Raw genomic sequence first — 21,199 nt, forward strand, 5'->3', positions numbered from 1 at the left:
ATTGCTTGTAGGCGATAACTCTGACGTCATCGAGATTATTTTGCGAATGTCCTACTCATGGCGCATGTATTTTTGCACATTTAGCTTAACGTCTCGGTACGTAGGGCACTGCTGTTGATAATGCTGTCATTTTAGACGTTGTCATAGATGTACCTATCAGTCTGACTTAAATTCCCAGTGCAGGGTAGCAAACCAGACACTTGGTTTCTGGTTAGCTCCTTGCCTTTCGATATATATATATATATATATATATATATATATATATATATATATATATATATATATATATATATATATATATATATATATATGACATAAATTATTTCCCTTTATTATCCCTTTAAACTGCTGGATTTGGCGACGCAGCTTTTCTTTTTCTGCAATTATAGGTGACTGGGAAGCCTAGATGTTGCAACAGTTGCACTATAAGAACTGTTTATTCGGATCTGTACTTTCAGAAAGCCGGGAGTCAAAAGTGGGCGGGTGTTGAGAAGCATGCAATGACTTCAATTACGTTTTGTCATCTCCTGTGATCCTTGTTTCATTCCAGACTCTGTAAGTGTCAGGGAAGAGAGGGATGATTGAACCTTAAATGGTGTGCACGCCTATGAATTCTAGTATTGTTGAAACCCATTTCGGCACAGCATTCTCAAACCTCTACCAACTAGAATCTACCCTTGAATTTGTTTCATGTGTTTCATTCGCTCAACAGCTATGCCTTCCACGTCGCACACCACGCGGTAACAAGTTAACACAGCCGTGCATCTTTCGTTCGCCCGCCGTCATACACTCTAAAAAAAGAGCGAGTAAAAAGGGTGTCTTTTTGTCCCACAACAATAATCGTCATCTATATTGCGTTCCATCCTTGCGCTATCGCCCCGCGCTCGATGCATTCCGGTCACGATCGACATGCCCATTATCAGGGTTACATATCATTCTCAATAGGAAAGTGGCCAGTGCCGAGTTTTCAAGAAAGGAAGCGCACGCAAGGCTGATGACGATTATTGTTGTGGGACAAAAAGACACCCTTTTTACTCGATATTTTTTTAGAGTGTAGAAAAAGACAGACTCGTTACTTTCCGGGGCCACTGGTACGATGAAAGGAGACACCACCAAAACGAGCGAGCAGCGAATGTTCGCCCTATTTCTCTTTCGCTTGTCGTCGTATTCAAACGTCAGCCCATTTCCTCGTTCCTAGCATAAATAAGAACAAAATGTCACAACATAAAATAATAATGGCCAGGGACTCGGCCGCTTGGCTTTTAAATAGCGAGAGCAAATAGATGGCCCCGGTGCGCCAATCGCGTTCCGATCAGACACTGAGTGCAATTCGCGCTCAGCAAGAAAAAAAAACCTGCGTCGAATTCGCTACAGGCACGTGAGAAACTAATTACCCTCACGCACTGCTATCTAGGTCGCAATACACTGGCATCATTCGCAGCCCTTTGGCGCCTTCCACATTTCCTCAAACCCAACGCCATCCTTTATTATCCACGATGAACTGTCGCGATATTGCGTGCGCTCATGAACATCAATAATTGCGCGCATCCGTGCCTACGAGTGAGGCTGGGTGGGGGCCGGGGGGAGTATGAAAACACAACGTCGGTGTGAACGGCAAACTGAGTATCCCAAGTCGTTTCACCGGTCTACTGTCATGATCGGCGTGCGTGAGCAGGGTACATCGAAATCCCTTACAAATTGGTGAGCATGTAAACCAAGGTTCATTAAGACGAGCGTCCAGCGGTGTCAGTGACGCTCGAGGGCTCGTATAGGGCAATCCCGAGAAGCGCGGTGTCCGGCAGCTCTGGCGTCACATGCTTTCCTTTACAATCTCGAGACTCACTTTGTTCGTTTTGTTTATTCCTACTTTTGACGTATATTGCTATACCTCGAGGTTCCAATGAGAAGACAGCATTTAACAAAAACAGCGGCCGCAGTGTTTCTTTCATCCCCTTTCTGCTACGCGAGAGCACAATAGCAGAACTGATATTAGAAGTACGCTATTATCCCTTATTTGATTACCGTTATGTCGTATGTTGACGATGTCTGTTTTTATGCACGTGTGTACTAAAATTACCGATACAATTTCAATGTCTCAAATAATTCTACTCTATGGGAGCAGTCCGCACACATATATTTCAATTCCTCATTTTTCTCTTACATGTGACCCAAACAAGAAAGGCGGCTTAGATTCAGAAACCCCACATTCTACGCTGACAGACTGCAAATTTCAATTCTGCTGTTATGGCACAGATCAACTGGGTGGTTTTTTTTTTTTGTTCTCGTTTGTATGGGCTATGCCTGCTCGCAAAAAATCGGCGACATTTTCATCGCAGACTTGTACCATGTTCTTTGTCGTGAAAAAAATAGTAATAAAACGCTGCTGCTGCTACCCCTGCGAACGCCTGAACTGTCTAGTTTATTACAATCTACACGTTAATGGAAGAACTTCCAGCCATACTAAATGATCAGGCGCTCTATTTCGGTAAGCTAGTGTTCAAAATGTTGCCTCCTTCACCCAAGCGGCATGGTTTGTAGCGACGGAGAGAAAACGCTGCGTGTCTCGCGAAGTGCTGGGACGAAATGCGGGGCGCCTGGTAAACACCTCGAGGCTGTACTCCCGCCAAAGTAATTCCCTTTCACCTGACGCGCCTGCGGGTAATGAATGGTGGCACGACCAAAAGGTACCCAAGGCACTCGCGTGATGGCGCTGCGGGTCTATCCGCAATGGCTTCTAGCCAGGCTGGTGACTCGGTCACATAAATCACAAGAGCGCGCACGATCTTTCAACGGAACGTCGTGTTTTCGAGGCAGCCTCTACTGACATCTCGCCGAGCCCATGCGACCCCCGCTGACACGCTCGACGAACCGTGAAACGTCCTTTTCTACTTCTAGCGACGGACGCCGAGAAGTTCCTATTAATCATTGCTCGCTCGGCGTGGTTTGTGCCACAGCGCACCGTCAGAGAATACAGGATAGACAACATCCATTAACGGGGTTCAGAATAAGTGTAAAAGCAGCGCAAACCGACAAGGACTGGCGAATAACACGCACGCTGGGATAATTTTTGTATGGTGAGCTGCTATTGAATATATGACGTCGTGCCAGCGTGCCCAAGTTTTCACCTTTCAGGTCTTCACCGAGCACGAACCAGGCGCTGAATCAAGAAAGTTTTTTTCTCTGCAAACATCGTTTGCAGCTGGCTATTTGGCTTTGTGAATGAGATGCTAAAGTCTGGATCGGCAGGATGACCGGGAAGTCACTTTAGCGCTCACGAGCCATTCTAGCGTGAGGCGTTTTTGTGAATACATGCCCACAAGCGAAAAAAAAAACTAAAGTTCACTTGCTTGACCAAACTGTTTACGTTCGGAGGTCGACGGCCTGCTAAAGCCCAGTATAGTCGTGAACTAGAGCTGATAGCCCAGCTCAGTTCATCACCTGTAGCTGGTCCTCGATATTCGGGCTTGACATCCATGCCTCACACTGGTCCTCAGTAGGTGGCTAGATAGGCGTTGTTTGCGCATTATTGTCACTTTCTCAGACCATGCTGTAGAGTCCACTCGGCAACCTGCAAAAATTTGCATTCTCTTCCATACGTTCTAGAATACATTGCATGTAGCAAATTGTCCAGGAGCTATTAATTTCCAGTTTGTCCACAAGTGAACTTGAATTGAGTTGGGTCGAATCGAAGTTTAGTTGTCCCGAAATCTGACAGAATTAAGAGCAGATGCTAAAGACTACTCAGCCTGACAAGAGGCCTCCACTCCTGAATGAATTTTGGCCCGCAGGCCGCTTAGCATCCCAACGTAAGACTAATCTGTCTCCATAAATAACGCAAAAACACAAGAAAGTTTTTCACAGTCTTGTTACGCAATGCAAAATAAAACTTGGGAAAAGAACCTCGTCCCTGGAACTTGAAATCTCACCCGTAAGTGCTTGTCACAAAGCATTCAGAGCTTATCCGCGCTCACCTCCCTCTACAGCACGCAGAACTCGTTCTGCCTAGTTTCGCTTAGAAGAATCAGGCAGAACGCTACAGCCCCCCATCGAGAAGCTAGCGCTTATGCAGCATGCGTGCGGAGTTACCGCAACGCGAGCAGCGTGTCACCTCCCCCCCCCCCCCCGGATGACGGCAAGCGTGCCGTCAATTTAAGGACGGGTGAGCGATTGAAAGAGGCGGACCGAACCACACCTCCAAGACGCGCCTCCAACATGGACGGCAAAGAAGAAGTAGAGATCCAGCTGAGCACGTCCTATAGATGAAATAGAAAGATAAAGCACGGATCAAGCTAAGAAGATATAAAAGAACACGACAGTCGTGCAGCCGAAGTGGAGAAGCAAGTTCGCGAAGAAGGGTCAAGATGTCAGCACGCGCCGATTTTTGCTGACCGCTAAGACTGATGGGCCGAGGGGATGTAGTGAGCACGCCGTATACGAGGCGCCGGAAGATGCTCTCCGAGTGTTTTATGGAAGATAGGAAGAAGCCGATACAGTCCTTGTTTTGTTGCTGCTGAGCGATGCTCGTCGAACAGCAACGCCCTAGCGAACCAATGCTCAGCGGGAGCCAAGCGCAAGAAACACGTCCCGGCGTGATTTCCTATAGGTCCAGTTCTGCCCTTCAACTTCCGGCGTTGCAACGCGTATACATATAGAAGCGCAACCATAGTGCGAGCAACCAAACTGATTCTCTTTTCCTGTTCATGCTGAAGCACGTTCCTTCGATCGCTCGTGCTGATGTTGCTGCTTCCATACTCCTGCTCTGACCTTTATTCACAGAGGCCCTATGGAAAGGCATCCCACGCATCAACAAGACCTTCACGCTCTTCCATGGTGAGCCGCTGATGAACACAGCGTGCTAGGTTTCTCTTTTCCGGCTCGTAATATTCGTAATCTCACTGTAAAAGCTTTGGTAGTTATGCTTGTGCTTCACCGATTACCTTCGTCGTAACAAGTTACGCTCGCGCGCCTCTTAGTGCGACTTTGCTTCTCTATTTTTTTCCATGTCCTACAGTAATGAGACACAGAAGATAGTTAAGCGACACTAAAGGAAACAGTGAATCAGTTTATAATAATAAATTGTGCTATGTAAATCAAATCAGGTAACACTTTTAGAGGGTTTCACTGGGTCTATAACTAACACCCTTGCACCTTAGGAAAAAAAGAGTATTCACGGATCAAAAGGGGGTAATGCCAATGACCTAAATACCCTTATCACTGATAAACCGTAAAAGAAGAGTCTGCCCGTCAGGTACCATGCAGTCACAAATGTCATCTATGATGGTGCTCCGCTATCAGAAGCTCCAACAATGGGGATTAGCTTTGGGGTGTCCAGAGAGCCCACGATTTGGCGCTCAAGCTTATCCTGCCCGTCCCAACGTGGCTGCAGCCCACTGCGCTCTAGCCGCGTCTCTCAGGAGTGTAAATAAAGTTCCACCATCTATCCATCCGTTTATGATAGCGAAATTAACAAGGTTGGAGTTCTCAGTAGAACTCTAATGTAGTTATTTCCACTATTATTGGTTTATCAAGAGAGGAGCAGATCAAGGCCATAGTTTTGATCTGAAATTTCGAGCCAATATCACCGCACATGATGTCATGGATTTCTAAGTGCATTTGTCATACTATGGCCAAATTTGCTCAACAAAACTTTCTCAACTGGGTACGCCAACTCTATGGCTTCTTCAGAGGTGCGTGTATACTTCTTTTTTATCGATTTGGACCTGCGTAGGACTTAGTAGGAACAGTCAAAATATTTGAAATTCCCGCATCAAGCGTCATGACGTCAAAGTGACGTCGCCTTTCCTATTTTCTTTTATGCGTGCTTTCCCGCTTATCAAGCGTCGCATCTTCTCAAAGCAATAGTGATGATCCTGAAATTTCGGAATAGTTGTTGATTAAATGAGAAAAAACTGCACGAATTTCAACGAAGTGAAGGATGAAGAGTGGGCGAGGTTAGGTCCTAAGGTTCATTATTTATTCAGATGGACGGACATAAGCCATTTAACGAAACTTGTATATGATGACAATCTCAGAACGAAACGACAGGTGGCTACGTAGAACATACATCGAGGATGCACGACCCATGGCTTCAGGTGCTTCGCCCCTAAAACAAAATAGCACATATACATATACAGGGTGTTTCAAAAAATGTGTCCAATATTCTTTAAAAATTACAGAAAGAAGGTAGCTGAGTGCTACTTGCGGCCTTGCCTTCCTATGACAGAAGTCAGATTGAGAGAGTACAAACAATAATAACGGCAGTAATTGTTGAAAGTAACACAATTATCTTTCTAACCAATTGTAATAGCCGGTCGAGTCAAAAGGGCGAATTTGAGCCCTTCCTACGAATAGTCCAAAGCCACTTTGAAATTTTGAAAAATCGACCACCGGCAATCACAGCGGAGTGATGCAATCTGGCCAATTCAGCTGGCGAAACCAAAACAGACGCACCAAACGCAGCAAATATCACGTTCAACCAGTTATCATCCCATGTTAAAAATTTATTGTGTTCCTTTCTATATTTACTGCCGTAAATATTGTTTCTGCGCATGTGAAGATGTCTTGTGCCACAGAAAAGGCATCGCCGCAAGCAGCATGGAGATACCTGTTTCCTGTGATTTTTAAAGAATATTGGACACATTTCTTGAAACGCCCTGTATACAGACCTACATCGGTGACTCCGAAAGTTCTCATTCGGCTAGAACAAACACACAGTTGTCACGCTCACTTTCAACTTAGTCCGCTCAGTTCTGGTCACATAACTGTGTCTTCGAAAAAAAAAAAAGTTGTAGGACTTATCCTCGACTCTTTCTTTATAAAGATGTTTACAAAAACTTATTTACACTATGTACAGAGAACAAAGTTTTCATAACAATTCAGTAATAAGGGAACATACACTTTGACACATCTATGTAACAATACAAACATCACTACGTTGCAATGAAGACATCATTGCCCTTATATACCTGACAATGTTGGCATACATGTACAAAAGAACTCAGTGTGATATCATGATACAATGAATGGCATAAAGATACAATAGATGCAATGATACACAATTGGTTACAAACGAAATCTCGAATAACTACTCAACGGGAGCTACTTAGCGCCAAGTAAGTCAAAAAATAAGTTTTACCTTTCGTTTTCAACGCTGACGAAAGGGCACGACCAGTGCCGCAGAAACTCGTGCTCCCCGAGGGGAAAAAAATTGGCAGCGTATCCACGGAGTGAATGATGGAGAGTGGGGCGAAGCATTCGTCCGTCCATTCGTTCTTGCTTCCGTCTGTCTATGCGTCCATCCGCCCGTCCGTGCGTGCGTCTATTCGTGTGTCCATCCCTGCGTTCGTCCATGCATCCGCCCCTGCATCCGTTCATGCATCCGTCCATGCATCTGTCTGTGTGTCCGTTCGTCCATCTATTCGACACTCCAAGTACCACCATATCGCATCTTTTCATCATATATTCCCCATATAGAAGCACCGCCATCCAGCGGACATTCCAAGGACTAAACGAGAGGTGGCACAGGCACACTTTCTTACGGCTTGCGCTTCGGGTCTACTTCCCACCTTTAACCACCTCGAGTTCATGGTATATACTAGTTCACTGTATTCATGGCGCTGCGGCCCAACGCTCGCTAAACCTTTCTAAAACCAAGGATGTTACGCCCAGCGAGTATAACGTAGCAACCTTTTCCTGTCAGATAGTGCTCAATGTACCATACGAGCACACACCGACGGACGAGCATCGGCAACTACAAACGTGTATATATATGGTTTTGATTATAAAACCAGTGCTTTAGAAAACACCTGGCGTCTTTCGTTAAGCAGCTGGCGTCTTCTTTTTGTTTTGCTTTAGAAACATCTGGCGTTTTTTCGTTTTGCTTTTAGAAAACATCTGGCGTATTTCGTTCATTTATTTCATCAATCAACGGCGTTTTGAACAAAATTTTTTTATTGTTTATTCACGCACAGGAGAAATCTCACCAGGCACTCACTGCCTTGGAGGTAAACAATGGCTGCTACTGGGAATAAGAGAGACAGCAGAAGTTGGCTTTCAACACTTCTACTAACGTTTCCTGCTGGAACATGCCAATGGCTGCTAATGGGGAATGAGAGACAGGAGCATTCGGCTTTTAGTTAACGCGCACGCCGTGGACTTTTTATTGTTCAACAAAGCACAGGAGAAATCTCCCACCGGCACCACCTTGCAGGTCAAAATGTAACACTTGTTACACCCTACGACTACGACTACGAGGGACAAACGGGTGCCGCTTTAAGGAGCTTCGCCCCTAAAATGCGCCAGAATTCACAGACGCCGCTGGCGTGTACACAACGACAAATGTTATACGCAACGAAAAGAGGAGGAGGAGGAAGCAACAAAAAGGGAGAAGGCAGGGAGGTTAACCAGAAAGACATCCGGTTGGCTACCCTACACTGGGGGATTAGGGAAGGGGACAAGAAAGACGAGAAAGAGAGAAGAGAGGGAAAAGAAAAAAAAGGGTGGGGGAGAGACTGTCAGTAATTTCACTGCAGCGTGTAGAACTCTACCGCATGTCAGAGGCGTTCACACAAGCCTGTATTTCTCAGGAAACACAGCAGGGCTTTCACTGCCTTGTGGGCTGTCGAGGCATGTGGACGTTGCTGTAATAGCACCTGCACAGAAAGAGGCCGATCATCCAGTCGCCGCATTGCGTTGGCAAGTACTTGTCTATCTGAGGCAAATCGAGGACAATGAATGGCACAGCAGGTGTTCGATATTTTCGTCGGTGCCGCAAACATCGCACGCCGCACTGTCAGTAATTCCGATTAACGTGGTATAAGCTTTCGTGAAAGCAACTCCCAGCCAAAGGCGATAGAGAAGCGAAGCTGCACGTCGATGTAGGCCGGGTGGAGGCCGGAGTTGTAGTGAAGGGTCGAGCTCGTGCAGTCTTGTACGTCGTATGCTTGGTGTGTTCCACTCAGTCAGTGTGAGACTGCGGGCCAGTTGACGAATCTGCCTCGCCGCATCCGCTCTTGAAAGCGGAATCGGAACGCTGTTCGCTTCTTTATGTGACGTGCGAGCAGCATGATCTGCAGAATCATTGCCGTCTATATCACTATGCCCAGGTAACCACTGAAAGACGATGTCATGGCCTTTTTGTATTAAAAGGTGGTGAAGTTTCACGGTTTGGTAGGTCAACTGGTCGTGGCATCCGCGACGGAGAACTGATATCAGGCACTGTAACGCTGGTTTTGATTCAGAAAACACAGCCCATTTACCTGGTCTTTCTTCTGAATTGATGTGTTCCAGTGCATTGCGCAGAGCCTCGAGTTCTGCCGTCGTTGAAGTTGTCACATGTGAAGTCTTAAAACACCGAGTTACCCCTTGTGATGGTATAACCACTGCTCCACCTGAACTAGACGGCGTAGTAGAGCCATCCGTGTAAATGTGCACGTGGTTAATGTAGTTTTGTTCCAGTAGGAATAGACTCAGTTGTTTCAGGGCATGTGTCGGTAAGTCCGATTTTCTCCTCATTCCTGGAATCATTAAGTGAACTCGCGGCCGGCTCAAGCTCCAGGGAGGAAGCAGTGGCTTTGATGCAGGTGCGTATGTCTCAGCAAACGATGAACGATGCTTGTAGACAATAGTGCCGTATGTCGTGCGGGGCCTTTCAGCAGCTAGGCTCGCCAGGTGGTGAGAAGGGGTCCTGGCATAATGCCTGAGGTGCATGCGCATTGTCTCGGTAATAATATGCGTATTTATCGAGTGATCTTGAGCGATGGCAATGGTTTCAGCCGTTGAAGCACTGCGGGGTAATCCAAGGCATATCTTAAGTGCTTGGGCTTGAATGCTCTGAATTGCGCGCAGGTTGGTCTTGCCGGTGTTAGATATTACAGGTAAGCTGTACCGTAAGAATCCGATAAACAGCACTCCGTACAGTTGTAGCATGGATGGTATGGGCACTCCCCAATTCTTTCCTGCAAGGAATTTGAACATGTGGCATGTTGCGATCAGCCGCTTCTTCACATAGTTCACGTGTGGAGTCCACAACAGGTTTCTATCTATTATGACTCCCAAGAACCTGTGGCTTCTGCTGAACGATATGTATTCTTCATTAATCGATATACTGTAAGCAGACATTGGTTTCCGCGTGAACGCTACCACTGCACATTTTCCGCAGGACACCTCGAGGCCTTGTTTACGAAGATAGCATGACGTCGTTGTAGCAGCCTTCTGAAGGCGGGCGCGAAGCTGAGGCCTTGTCACACCTGATGTCCAAATGCAGATGTCATCAGCATAGACAGAAAGTTCTACAGTGCTAGGTAGCTGCTCGACTAGACAAATGAGAGTTAGGTTGAAAAGAGTAGGAGTGCTAAGCCCAACGAAAGGAAGGTACAGTCGAACGCAAGCACCTGTTCGAAGGCATGGAAAAAAACACAATGGTCACGCAAAAGACTTCGGTTAAATATAATGACTCCAACGCCAGTCGAACGCGTGTTGGCATACGAATAGAAACAATGGACACCGAACGCTTTTGAAAGCGAGTACGTCAGATAACAAAAAAAGATTACTTTCTTTCGCGAATAGTAAGTCACACAACACTGAACATGCGAAAGCCAATACTTCAGTCTGTTTTCGTGGGTTTCGGAAACCCTTAACGGTAAACGTTATAGAACATTTAAAGTTAAAGAATTGGCAAAAAGTAAAATCCGATATGAAAACACGGGAAAGCGGCAGAAGTACCTTTAGCAGACGTGAGAGCGGCTGTCCCGCGAGTGGCTGCCCTGCGAGCGGCAAATTTTTTTACGGCCAGGCGATTCACCGGAGGCTCGGCGCTCCCGGGGCCGCGTCAAAGTCCGCAGGGGACTCCAGTCTCTGCTGGGGGCTTCTAAGCCAATATATAACCGGTAACGCTTGGTGCGCGGGTTCTTGAGCGAGGATGGTACAAAAGGGTCTACATGGTCCTGGCTTACGTCGCTGGGGCTGGTGTCTTCGTCAATTTGTAGGGGCCGCCTCACTCGTGGTGCTGTTTGAGTCCTCGTAGACGCAGGCGTCGTCGTCTTGGGATGTAGGCTCCTCGATGACATCTGAACTTGTGGTCAACTGAGCAGCCACGCTATGAGCGTCAGATGTAACAATGTCATCTGAGACGCCTTCCTCACGAGGTCTGACGAGGGCTCGGCCTGCGGTTCTTCAGGAATGGTCACCAGACGCGGGGAACTTGAATTTTCAGAAACTGGAGGAATTACCAGGTCCAGGATTGTTGGGGACGGAGTGGGCGTCTGGTGCAGCGTCGCTATTGGTGCACTTTGGTCGTCGTCGGTTACTGCGGCTCGTGTTGACGAACCGTCGCACCTGTTATTAGACGGCATTCCTGGCTGAAGTGAAGGGAAATCCGTGGATGCCGCCTCCGAGTACGACTGTTTCTTTGTGCAAGTTAGAGTCGCATGTGGGTCGCCACAGCGGCGGCACGGCTGTGAGCAGCCCTTCCCGTCATGGCCATAGACTCCACACTGACCACAATGGGAGCGGTGCAGTTCGTACGAAAGTGACCACTGTCACCACATCGTTGGCACACCCGTTGTATTCCTTTGTAGTCGCAGGTCACACGGCGGCCGGTGACATTGAGGTAGTTGGGTACAGGTGACAATGCCTTCATTTCCATGCAGACGTATCACGTCCCAGTGGTCACGGTTGGGCGCGATCCCATGAGTCCTCTGGTCATATGTAGCATCCTCCCGTAGGGGGACAGTGCTTGTGCGAGGGCTTCGCTGGGGACGCGGCACAGCAGGAACACGACAGTTACTTGGGTGACTTGGGGTCCTAGGGGTACGATGGCGACGCACTCTCCTCAGATGGTGAGATGTGACGCGTCCACGATTTGAGCCAGGGCGGCTTCGCTGTTCACGGTAACATTATAATTCCGGCCTCCGAAGTGCTGCACACAGTATGCTTCTTCGATTCCTACTATTGAAGACGTTGCGTCAACGACGTCTTCCGGACTTGCCTCCTCAAAGACGACATCGAAAGCTAATACCTTCTTCGGTGGCTGGCTTGCCATGAGGGGCGCCCACCACCCTAAGGATGCCTTGAAGTGTGCTGCTTAGCTCGTCATCACTGATCAATCAAGCTGGGGGAGGGTAGGGGGCGGAAGAAGTGGTTAACGACTTAGAGTACTTGGTGCTCCACTATGGGAGAGCATAAAGCCGTCTCTGCTGCAATGATGCACGCTGCGATTTGACTGTGACACTATTTCCAACTTCTTGCTAAGGGAAAGCTTTTTACTGGCACCTTATAACCCTACATTACTCCCATATATTTAGTGATCGCGTTCGTCACACACACGCCGATATATTGCAGTCTCGGGACCACAGATTGACTTTCTAGATCTAATGACGCGGACTTAACAGGCTCTTTATTTTTTGACAAGTGTCAATGCAAGTGGTTGGAAGACTCGCGTATGTAGCCCCATCTTTAAAGAGGATGAACGTCAGAAGCGTCAGAAACTCCCCTGCAGATACTGAAAAGCCAAAAAATGCATGCAGTCCCTCAAGCATTCGCCTCAAGGCGATTCGCAGTTTGTCTCCTTTTCAGTGTTAGTCGACTGCATTGATCCATTCTTCTGAGTGAATACTTTCTGCATCGGTTTCCGCTTTGTGTTGTCTTTAACATGTGTATGCTAATACATGTGCAGTGCTATATCACAGTGTTTTCGCATGTACTTGTCAATTCTACACATGCCCTTGGTTTTCGTTGTTTTTTACTTAACGAACACCAACTCACTGGTTTAATAAAACTTCTTTGTATATATAAAGCTTTCGCTAAAATTGATTTGCCCCTCCTATTTTTTCTTACGCTATAACCGACAGTAGAGCCCTCTTCCAAAGTAAATGAAAACGTCCAGAAGCTTAACTTTCTACTCGCACGGTTCTTCATTCTAGTACATCTGTGCTTTCGAGACACCAAATATGGGGCACGGTTGTTTTGCTATCTCTCTTCGTGCATTTTTCCGTGCATTAAACGTTTGTTTTACCATCATCGTCATTAGCAGCTGGTAGAACCTAAACACTACCTTAGGCGCCCCCCGGATACATGCCAAAAGTTTGGGGTCAAAAAACCATTACATCACTGACAAAACTAACCAGCCGAAAAAAAATAAAACAGTTCACTTGGCCACCGCGTGTGATTCTAGCGATACACGCAAAAACGTACGACCCGCGTTAGTTCCTCGAAACCGATGGGAAAGTGTGTCTCCGGCTCGATGGTAATGACTTTTGTTTCAGACCCACAGCGCCTGTACTAAGTGGTTAGGCGTGCTTTCTTTGTCATCGCTTTTCTTTTCTTGTTTTACTTGTATGCTTTATTCTAACTACGCCGCTGTCTTTATTACTAACAAACACGCTTTCTACACCCGGTAACTACAACGCCACCGCCGCAGCGCCTGCGATGTCCAACTGCCGGAAGCATTTTCAGAAGGTTCTCGGGAAGACATTGAACCCGGCAGCATAATGACAACGGCGCGTCCCCGTTCTGCTAGTCAACTAACGTGCCACCTCAACCGGCCTGTCCTCGGGCGTTCTCTTACTTTACTTTGGCGCGGTTTTCTTTCAGACCGTGTGGGAAATGAGGTGGATGCCGTAGGTTCGTTTCTGTACTGCATGAACCTCCAGGGAAGCGCCCACCAGTGCTTGTTGTTCGCGTGGGAATGCGCAACCACACGCCGTTTATGAATATGCAGCCGCTTATGCGGTTTAGGTAAATAAGTGAGGCGGCATCACGCCGGCTTAGGTTCGTTGTCGGCTCGTTCGGTTTGTTATACGGCAAGGCGAGGAATGCGCCCAGAGTGGCTCAAACGGCAATCTGCATGAAACTCGGCGCGCGTTTCCGCCTTATGCGATGCACTGTCCTCGCGGGGATGCATCTGGCTAGCCGCGGCTGCCATCATTATAAGTACAACGCGGTGGAAAGTAACACCTACGCCCTTGCAGTAACAGAGCGGCCAGCGAAAAGCGCACCAGGCAAGGAGGAGCGTGACGTACACAAGGCACACTAGCAACAGAAGGCTTTTTTTTTTTCAGTTTTCACGAGAACTGTACACGAATAAACAGAAGACAGGAAAAACAAGAGATGTGTGAGATTATCATGTGATTGCTTCTACATATACTGCGCGTGCAAAAGAGTCCGTGTAAGAAATCTGACATCATTTTCAGACAGCCCAACCGATGGCATTCTGGCACAAAATTCCCCGAGTTTTTTTTTTTTTTTTTTTTGATCTCTAGTGCTTCAACAACATCTTTCGTTAATCAGTCAGCTAATTTGCACGTGACGTTTGTGTTTTTAAATCAAGGTGAGTGACCACAGTTCCAACAATGAATACCTAGATGCCCTGAAACCGATTTAGTTGCGCTGTATTCGTGTTCTTTAATCTATCATTTAGGTATCTTCCCTCTTTACTGCAAATGTGAACCGACTAGTCCGACATACACCTTGACGTACTTCCGACGGCCAGTTGAGGATTCGCTCGACGAAAAAGCAAGGGTGCAAAGGCGAGATGCATGCTTCCAGCTGCCGGATTTCGCTTGAAGTTGTTCAAAACATAAAATGACCCGCCATAATGCTCAAGTGCAGGGGTTTCAAATATGCGGCCCGCGAGCCTCTCGATGGTTGCCCGCCCGTGGCCCGCACATGACCGTCTTCACCCAAAATTTTTGTTTCCGCTTTCCTATTAAGTATCATCACGACCTGCACGCATCTCAATGGTTTAAGGCATTGTTTACTTGAGTGCATCCCACATGTTTTCGAACAGAACAGTTAAAGAAGCATTATAGTTAACAAGCAGCGCCTTAAGTCAGTTTAGAGATCATTATTCGACATGTCGTTTAAATAATGGCACCAAATATCCTTCAGGAGTAACATGTACTTCAGGCATGGAAAACCTTTCTTCCTTATGACAGTTTTTACTGGCAAACTGCAAGAATTTTCACGAAGCAGTTTACGTTGTGTGTAGAAAGTGTAGATAACGACTTGTCTGCTGATATTTTTGTGTGTTTTGTTGGGTAGCATTTTTTTTTATTTTTACATGAGGTCGTGTGTGAGTGTGACGGCTTTGCTTCGAACTGTCTTTCGCCGTTGCCTTGTGTTTAGGGGCAGTGGCTTGGTCAAGATGTCTGTGACAGCTTTTTATGCAACTTTTTTGTCACTGTATTTTCTAGAGGCTGACATAGAAATTAATAATATTGTGTGTACGTACATCTTACAACGTACGCATGCAGGACTTGTCGATGATTTTTTCACAATATAGAAGATGGCTGCTGGCAGTGCATCGCATTTGCTTGCGTTGACTGGCAGAGTTAATTGCAGATGTTCGCTGTTATCACCACGACATTATTCCTGTTAAATATTGTGTGACCGACGAAGATAGTCACTATCATCATTAGGGGATTAGACTGGCATTCGGAATAAAGAAGAGGTGGACGGGTGGGCTTCACCATGGGCACGGCAGCTCGTCCTTTCCTCAACAATTCCTACAATGTCTCATTAGTCCTATGATGATATTTCTTCTTTTCCTGTTTCTCCGCTTGTGATCACTGCACATGGAGTAATTGGTAGCCGTAACGGGGTCTAGCATTCCAAGTACTCGGGTGGGTTAACGCTTCCAGTTAGCCGTAAACGCCTCCCTTCGCATTTCGCGTGAAAATCGAAACAAGCTAATGCGCTTGTTAGCACAAAGTTCTGTTCAAGGGTAATAAAAAACATTTGCGATTGAAGGTGTAAATTTTCATAACGTACATAGCTAAATTCTTGTCAGGGCAAAAAGAAATTTGGTGTTTTGTGTGGCAGGACCATAATGTGATTTTTGCTTTATTCAATACTGCAGACCATATGTAGGTCTAAGCTGCGTGAGAGAACAAATAGGAAACAAACAAAGCAAACATAACTATAGTTAATATAGTTCGAAACACACAATGTAATGGAAGACAACAAAGGATTATTACAATCTGTTACAGTGCGAGGATAAAGAGAAAATTTGAATAAATGTGTACGCGTAAAATATCGTGTCACTGAATTGGGATAATGCAGGTGAACGAGTTGGTGTTGAAGATGAAAGGTAAGGTGAGCGGTTAATCACTAGTTTTGAATTTCCAAGCAAATAATTAAATTTTGAACGTGTGGTTTTCCGCCTCAGTGCAAGGCATGGAATGGCCCTAGCCTCTTCAGTGGGTGGGTCATAAGGAGAATATACTGAAGCCCACCGTACAAAAAACAGGGTTTATTCCGACCAACTGGGGTTGGACGTAGCCCAGAATCGAACCCACGACCTAGGTCTCACAAGAACAACACCTTATTCACCAAGCTTCTTAGGAGGACAACTTGTGAGGGCAGGTTGAAGCTTGCATAATGCTATTCCTTGCACTTAAGCGCACCATCCTTTCCAACTACCACGCTTGCTACGCATTCGTTATTTAAGCCTGTAATTCGTTATCTTATTTCCATTTTGTGGGGACGGGCCAGCGCTTTGAGCAAAGCAGCAGACGCACAGTGTTTGCAAAGTACCGCAATGAGCTGATTTCGAAAGTGTTCCTGGAACATATCGCGTTTCGTAACAGCTTGCCTTGCACTCGCTTTTATTGCATTGCATATTCCAGTCTTGCCGTCTTTCGGATTGACGTAGATCTGCTCGGTGCATTTCTACTCTGCTTGCGAAGCAGATCGCAGCGACCGAGAAGGCGTAAGTGCCAACCACTGCCAACTTTCCGGCGCGGCATACATCTGTCACACTCCGTCGGAAGCGGCGAAGGCGTAAGCACATCCTCGGTCGATGATGTCAGCGGATCCTGTTGCTATGATAGCTCGCGCATTGCTAACGAAGCAAGTCGGACGAATGAATCACAGCAGGGAACTGAAGCGAACAGCGAAGCAGCCCAGAATTGTGCTGTGTTGTGTGGAAAATAAATTGTGAGCGGCAGACTCACCTTGTTCTGTTTCAGGTGGCCGAGCTCAGAACAGAATTAGTCCTGCTGCCTACGCTGCGAGTCGCTGGAAGGAAAGGAAAATAAACATGTGTAATTGCGTGCATTTGTTTTTGTACAATCTCGCGTTGCATTGAATATTGTAGCCTGAAGCTTTTCCCTTATTGATTTTTCGCGCTTATTGTCTTTGCGATGGGTTGTGTTTTTTAAAGCGACCAGGGCCATTGAGCTTTGTAGTATTTTGTAGACCAAACGGACCTGGTCACCCGTTTATAAATGTTTTATTTTTCTCGCGTTTACCTATGCTTGTCTAATTCTTCGTCAATTGTTTTTTTTTCCTTTACTTCCCTCTCTTCTTTCCTTTTTCTTTCCTCTTGTCTTCCTTCCCTCTGTCTCTTTCCTCTTCCTCCTCCCGAAAGAATAAGCAGTCGTTGTTTCTCTCTAGGAGTCAGTAGCCACCTTTTTATTTCTCTCTCTCTCATTTGTTTGTGTTCTTGTGTATACGTGTATGCCAAAAAAAAACAATAAATGACTTTTTCTAGATCATCTATTAACACAAATTGGCTTCCCAGGATGACTCAAAATACAATTTTTCTGACAGATGGCGCGTTGTCAATGCCAGTTATAATAAAAATTTTATGTTTAAGAAGATAGAAAATGGTAAATGATAGACAAGGAAGTCCACGAAAGGAAGTCTGCAGTTTCGTACAACCTACCATGGAAAGAGAAAACAGCTCACGAAACGATACCACAAACTCATTAGTCGCTACAATAGCACTGTCCGACGATCAACGCACAAACTGACTCATCCAGTCTCATACAGTCCCGTTTCACCAACTGAAACTCTTATTATGTAGGATGTTGTTCCTCAGCCGAAGCCGTGATACACGGTTCATTATAGTCGCTGTAGCAATCTGGTCTCTGTAGGTCTGCTTCTCAGACTTCACGTAAAACAGTTCTCAGGCGCCTCTGATAACGAACGCCTACGTAGCATGCCTTCTCCGACAGTACGTTGCAAACGCTCATAGCAAAACTGTGTCAAATATTTGTCTATCACGACCTTTATTGTTACTCTTAGCGTAGGTACATGAGGCGAATCTTCGAATAAAACAGTGGAGACATTTTCATGGAGTAGTGTCAGTGTCTTAAGCAACTAAGTGAATATGAACAATCGCTTATGACCATGTCCTATCCGCTAAAGCATACCTTAAAAATAAGCTATACCTAGCATGGCTAAGCAACCTGGAATGGTCGGACTGAGAATAATACAAAAGCAGTACTTTTCTAGTTTACAGATTGATTGATCGATCGATCGATTGATTGATTGATTGATTGATTGATTGATTGATTGATTGATTGATTGATTGATTGATTGATTGTCATGTGGGGTTTAACATCCAAAAACCACCATATGATTATGAGAGACGCCGTAGTGGAGGGCTCCGGAAATTTCGACCACCTGGGGCTCTTTGACGTGCACCCAAATCTGAGCACATGGGCCTACAACATTTCCGCCTCCATCGGAAATGCAACTGCCACAGCCGGGATTCCATCCCGCGACCTGCGGGTCAGCCGCCGAGTACCTTAGCCACTAGACCACCGCGGTGGGGCCTTCTAGTTTACAGAAAACGAAATGAAATGCAAGGACTGAGTTTAATCACTACATGTCATTTCCCGATAAATAGCGTCAGATAACCAGCACTTGTAATTCATCAAGGGCTTTAAGGTGGAATAAATGAAGTGTGATAAGTGTCAAGAGAACATCTCATTCGGCTTAAGCTCCTGCTATTTGTCTTTGATATGACGTTGACATCTGAAAGAAATGCTGATCAGGCTACTGGGAACCGAACAAAATTCTTCGACGCTTGCGGCATTGTTTGTGTCAACATAGCCTAATTATTCCGTCAGAAATATTTGCGCCGTGGGCACAAAATATCAACACCTGTATCTAACGGTAAGAAACCTTACTATTCGCCTTGGTTATGGTTACCCGTTCACAGCACAGCACGTCACGTCCCTTCGATCATTTCCCGTAATTGCATAGGCCGCGGTGCCCACCATGTCATTTCTGAATCATTGCTATACGACACTTCAGATGCACTGTCGAGGAAAAAACAGCATCAAACACACCGAACCTCAAGAAAAATGTTATTAAAGAAAACAAAAGCGGGTCGCTTTACGTTCGATGACTGAGATGTGGACGAGTCGTCGACGCAGTCGACGAGCCACTCCGCAAGTTCCGACTGGGACCAGACCGTGGCGTTCCGCATTGCCTCATTTCTGGGTGCACGCTCGCATAATAGCCCGTCTCAATTCTACTCTCAGCTGTGCATTCAACATACATCACTCAGTGGCCTTAAGGACTGCTCAGGGCGAATATCTGTGATACCACACAGGCACTCCTTCGGACAGCGGTCTTCGTACTACCCCTACTAGTCATTGACAACAAAACCGAGCGGTAAGGCCAACGCCGGTACAGCCAACTATGCCAGTGAGACGTTTATCCACATGCCCCGGAGCATACTGAAGGCAACAATTCTTCCAGCGAGCCCGCCTTGCAGCTAGGTGGCGTTTGACACTTCTACTGTTTTGTTAATTGTTTTTTATCGCTCCAGCTTCTGTGAACGCGACATACAGTAGCCGAACGAAATCGTGGGTGTACCGCTGCAAAGAGTGAAAGCGAGGCCTAATGGAGGGCGCGGCGAATCAATCTTGTGCGCGCGATAAACGGAGCCGAGGGTGTTTACGCGGGCTCGGTCGGATTGAGCCAACGTGAAGAGCGCGGGGCACGTGGCTTCGTTTCCGCGCCGGGATCCCCGAGACACTCGGCATGTCGTGCTGAATATACCTTTGATTAAGTTCTCTGTTCGTTCCCTGTGCCGGGAAAGTAAGTTAGTAAGCTGCTTGACTGAACAGATAAAGCTTTGCGTGTGCGCGCGTTAAGCGAGCTGGTGCACCACATGACATTCCAGAGGGAAATTGATTTACTTCTATCTTGATTTACTCTCTTTACTTCTATCTCCCTCTCTCTGTTTCTCTTTGTTTTTTATTTTATCTTTTTGTTGGTCTTAAACACAAACGCGTTCCAATCACGTCAAAAAGTCCGTCAGTGCCGTTCTCGTTCCAAGTGCCAGCTATAATTCTTCAGGCGTGCCTGAAAGTGAAGCAACGTTCAATTCTTCGAATTCAAGAGATTATAATAATTGTTGGGTTCTTACGTGCCGTACCCACAATAATATTGCGAGGCACGCCATAGTGGGGACTCCAGATGGATTTAGACCACTTAGGGTTGCATAACTCTTTCCAACATGGTGCTCACCCCAGCTAACCACCTTTTCTTTTTCTTTTTTTCCCACTTGAAACACGTGAGCCCCGCATGTCGGATTTTAAGTGGTGCATATTTTAAAGCATTTGAAAATCTGACAGATAACTTCGTTTGGGCTTCAACGTGACAAGTTACGTTTTTTTTATTCCGGCTGCCGTCATTTTCAAGGCACGCTTGATGGTGGGCCCGAGTTATTTTTATAGATATACTGTGATGTTCATACTATGTTGATAGAGCAGGAAGGCATGTTGTATGAATAGCTGAAACCAAGGACTACAGCAATGAAAAGCTGTACTGTCACCGAAAGTGACCAGTAGACCCTTACTGCATGGTATTCACGCCAGGTGAGCTAAAATTGCCGATTTTGTGCATTTTTTTTTGTGCACGTGCGTTTTGTTTTTCGCTCTAGCTACCCCCCTCCCTCTTTCTTGCCCCTATTTGCCCTGCCGTGGTGGTCTAGTGGCTAAGCTACTCGGCTGCTGACCCGCAGGGCGCGGGTTCGAATCCCGGCTGCGGCGGCTGCATTTCCGATGGAGGCGGAAATGTTGTAGGCCCGTGTACTCAGATTTGGGTGCACGTTAAAGAACCCCAGGTGGTCAAAATTTCCGGAGCCCTCCACTACGGCGTCTCTCATAATCAAATGGTGGTTTTGGGACGTTAAACCCCACAAATCAATCAATTCTTGCCCCTATTTCTACACCCCCAGTGCTGAGTAGCAAACCGGATGCCTATATCTGATTAGTATCCCGGCCTTCCTTTTTCTCTCTCTTTGTCTCTCTCCTCTCTCTTGTGTTTCTTGTGTTTGTGTTTCTTGTGAGAAAATATTTTATGTTTCTTGCGAGAAAATAATTTTCCGCAAAAGACTTCATTTTTTTTTTCAATAAACTCTGCCTCCGCCAAAAAATAGAGTTCTGTGCATGAAAGA

At 46.2% G+C, this 21,199-nt stretch overlaps 1 long non-coding RNA gene across 2 annotated transcripts in view; it reads right to left on the reverse strand.

Moving 5' to 3' along the window:
- Positions 1–5,960: 5,960 nt before the first annotated feature.
- LOC142817755 (uncharacterized) overlaps positions 5,961–21,199 on the reverse strand; it is a 391,122-nt gene continuing 375,883 nt past the window's right edge. Inside the window, exons 3-4 of one of the 2 annotated variants that reach the window (XR_012895339.1) lie at positions 16,953–17,016; positions 5,961–7,360 (exon numbers count right to left, since the gene is read on the reverse strand). This is a non-coding gene — a long non-coding RNA (uncharacterized LOC142817755). Of the gene's footprint in view, positions 7,361–14,655; positions 17,017–21,199 lie in introns of those variants that run through there. The other variant, XR_012895338.1, reaches the window with a different exon arrangement.

Source organism: Rhipicephalus microplus, chromosome 5 (genome assembly GCF_043290135.1).
Source record: "Rhipicephalus microplus isolate Deutch F79 chromosome 5, USDA_Rmic, whole genome shotgun sequence".
Taxonomy (NCBI): domain Eukaryota; kingdom Metazoa; phylum Arthropoda; class Arachnida; order Ixodida; family Ixodidae; genus Rhipicephalus; species Rhipicephalus microplus.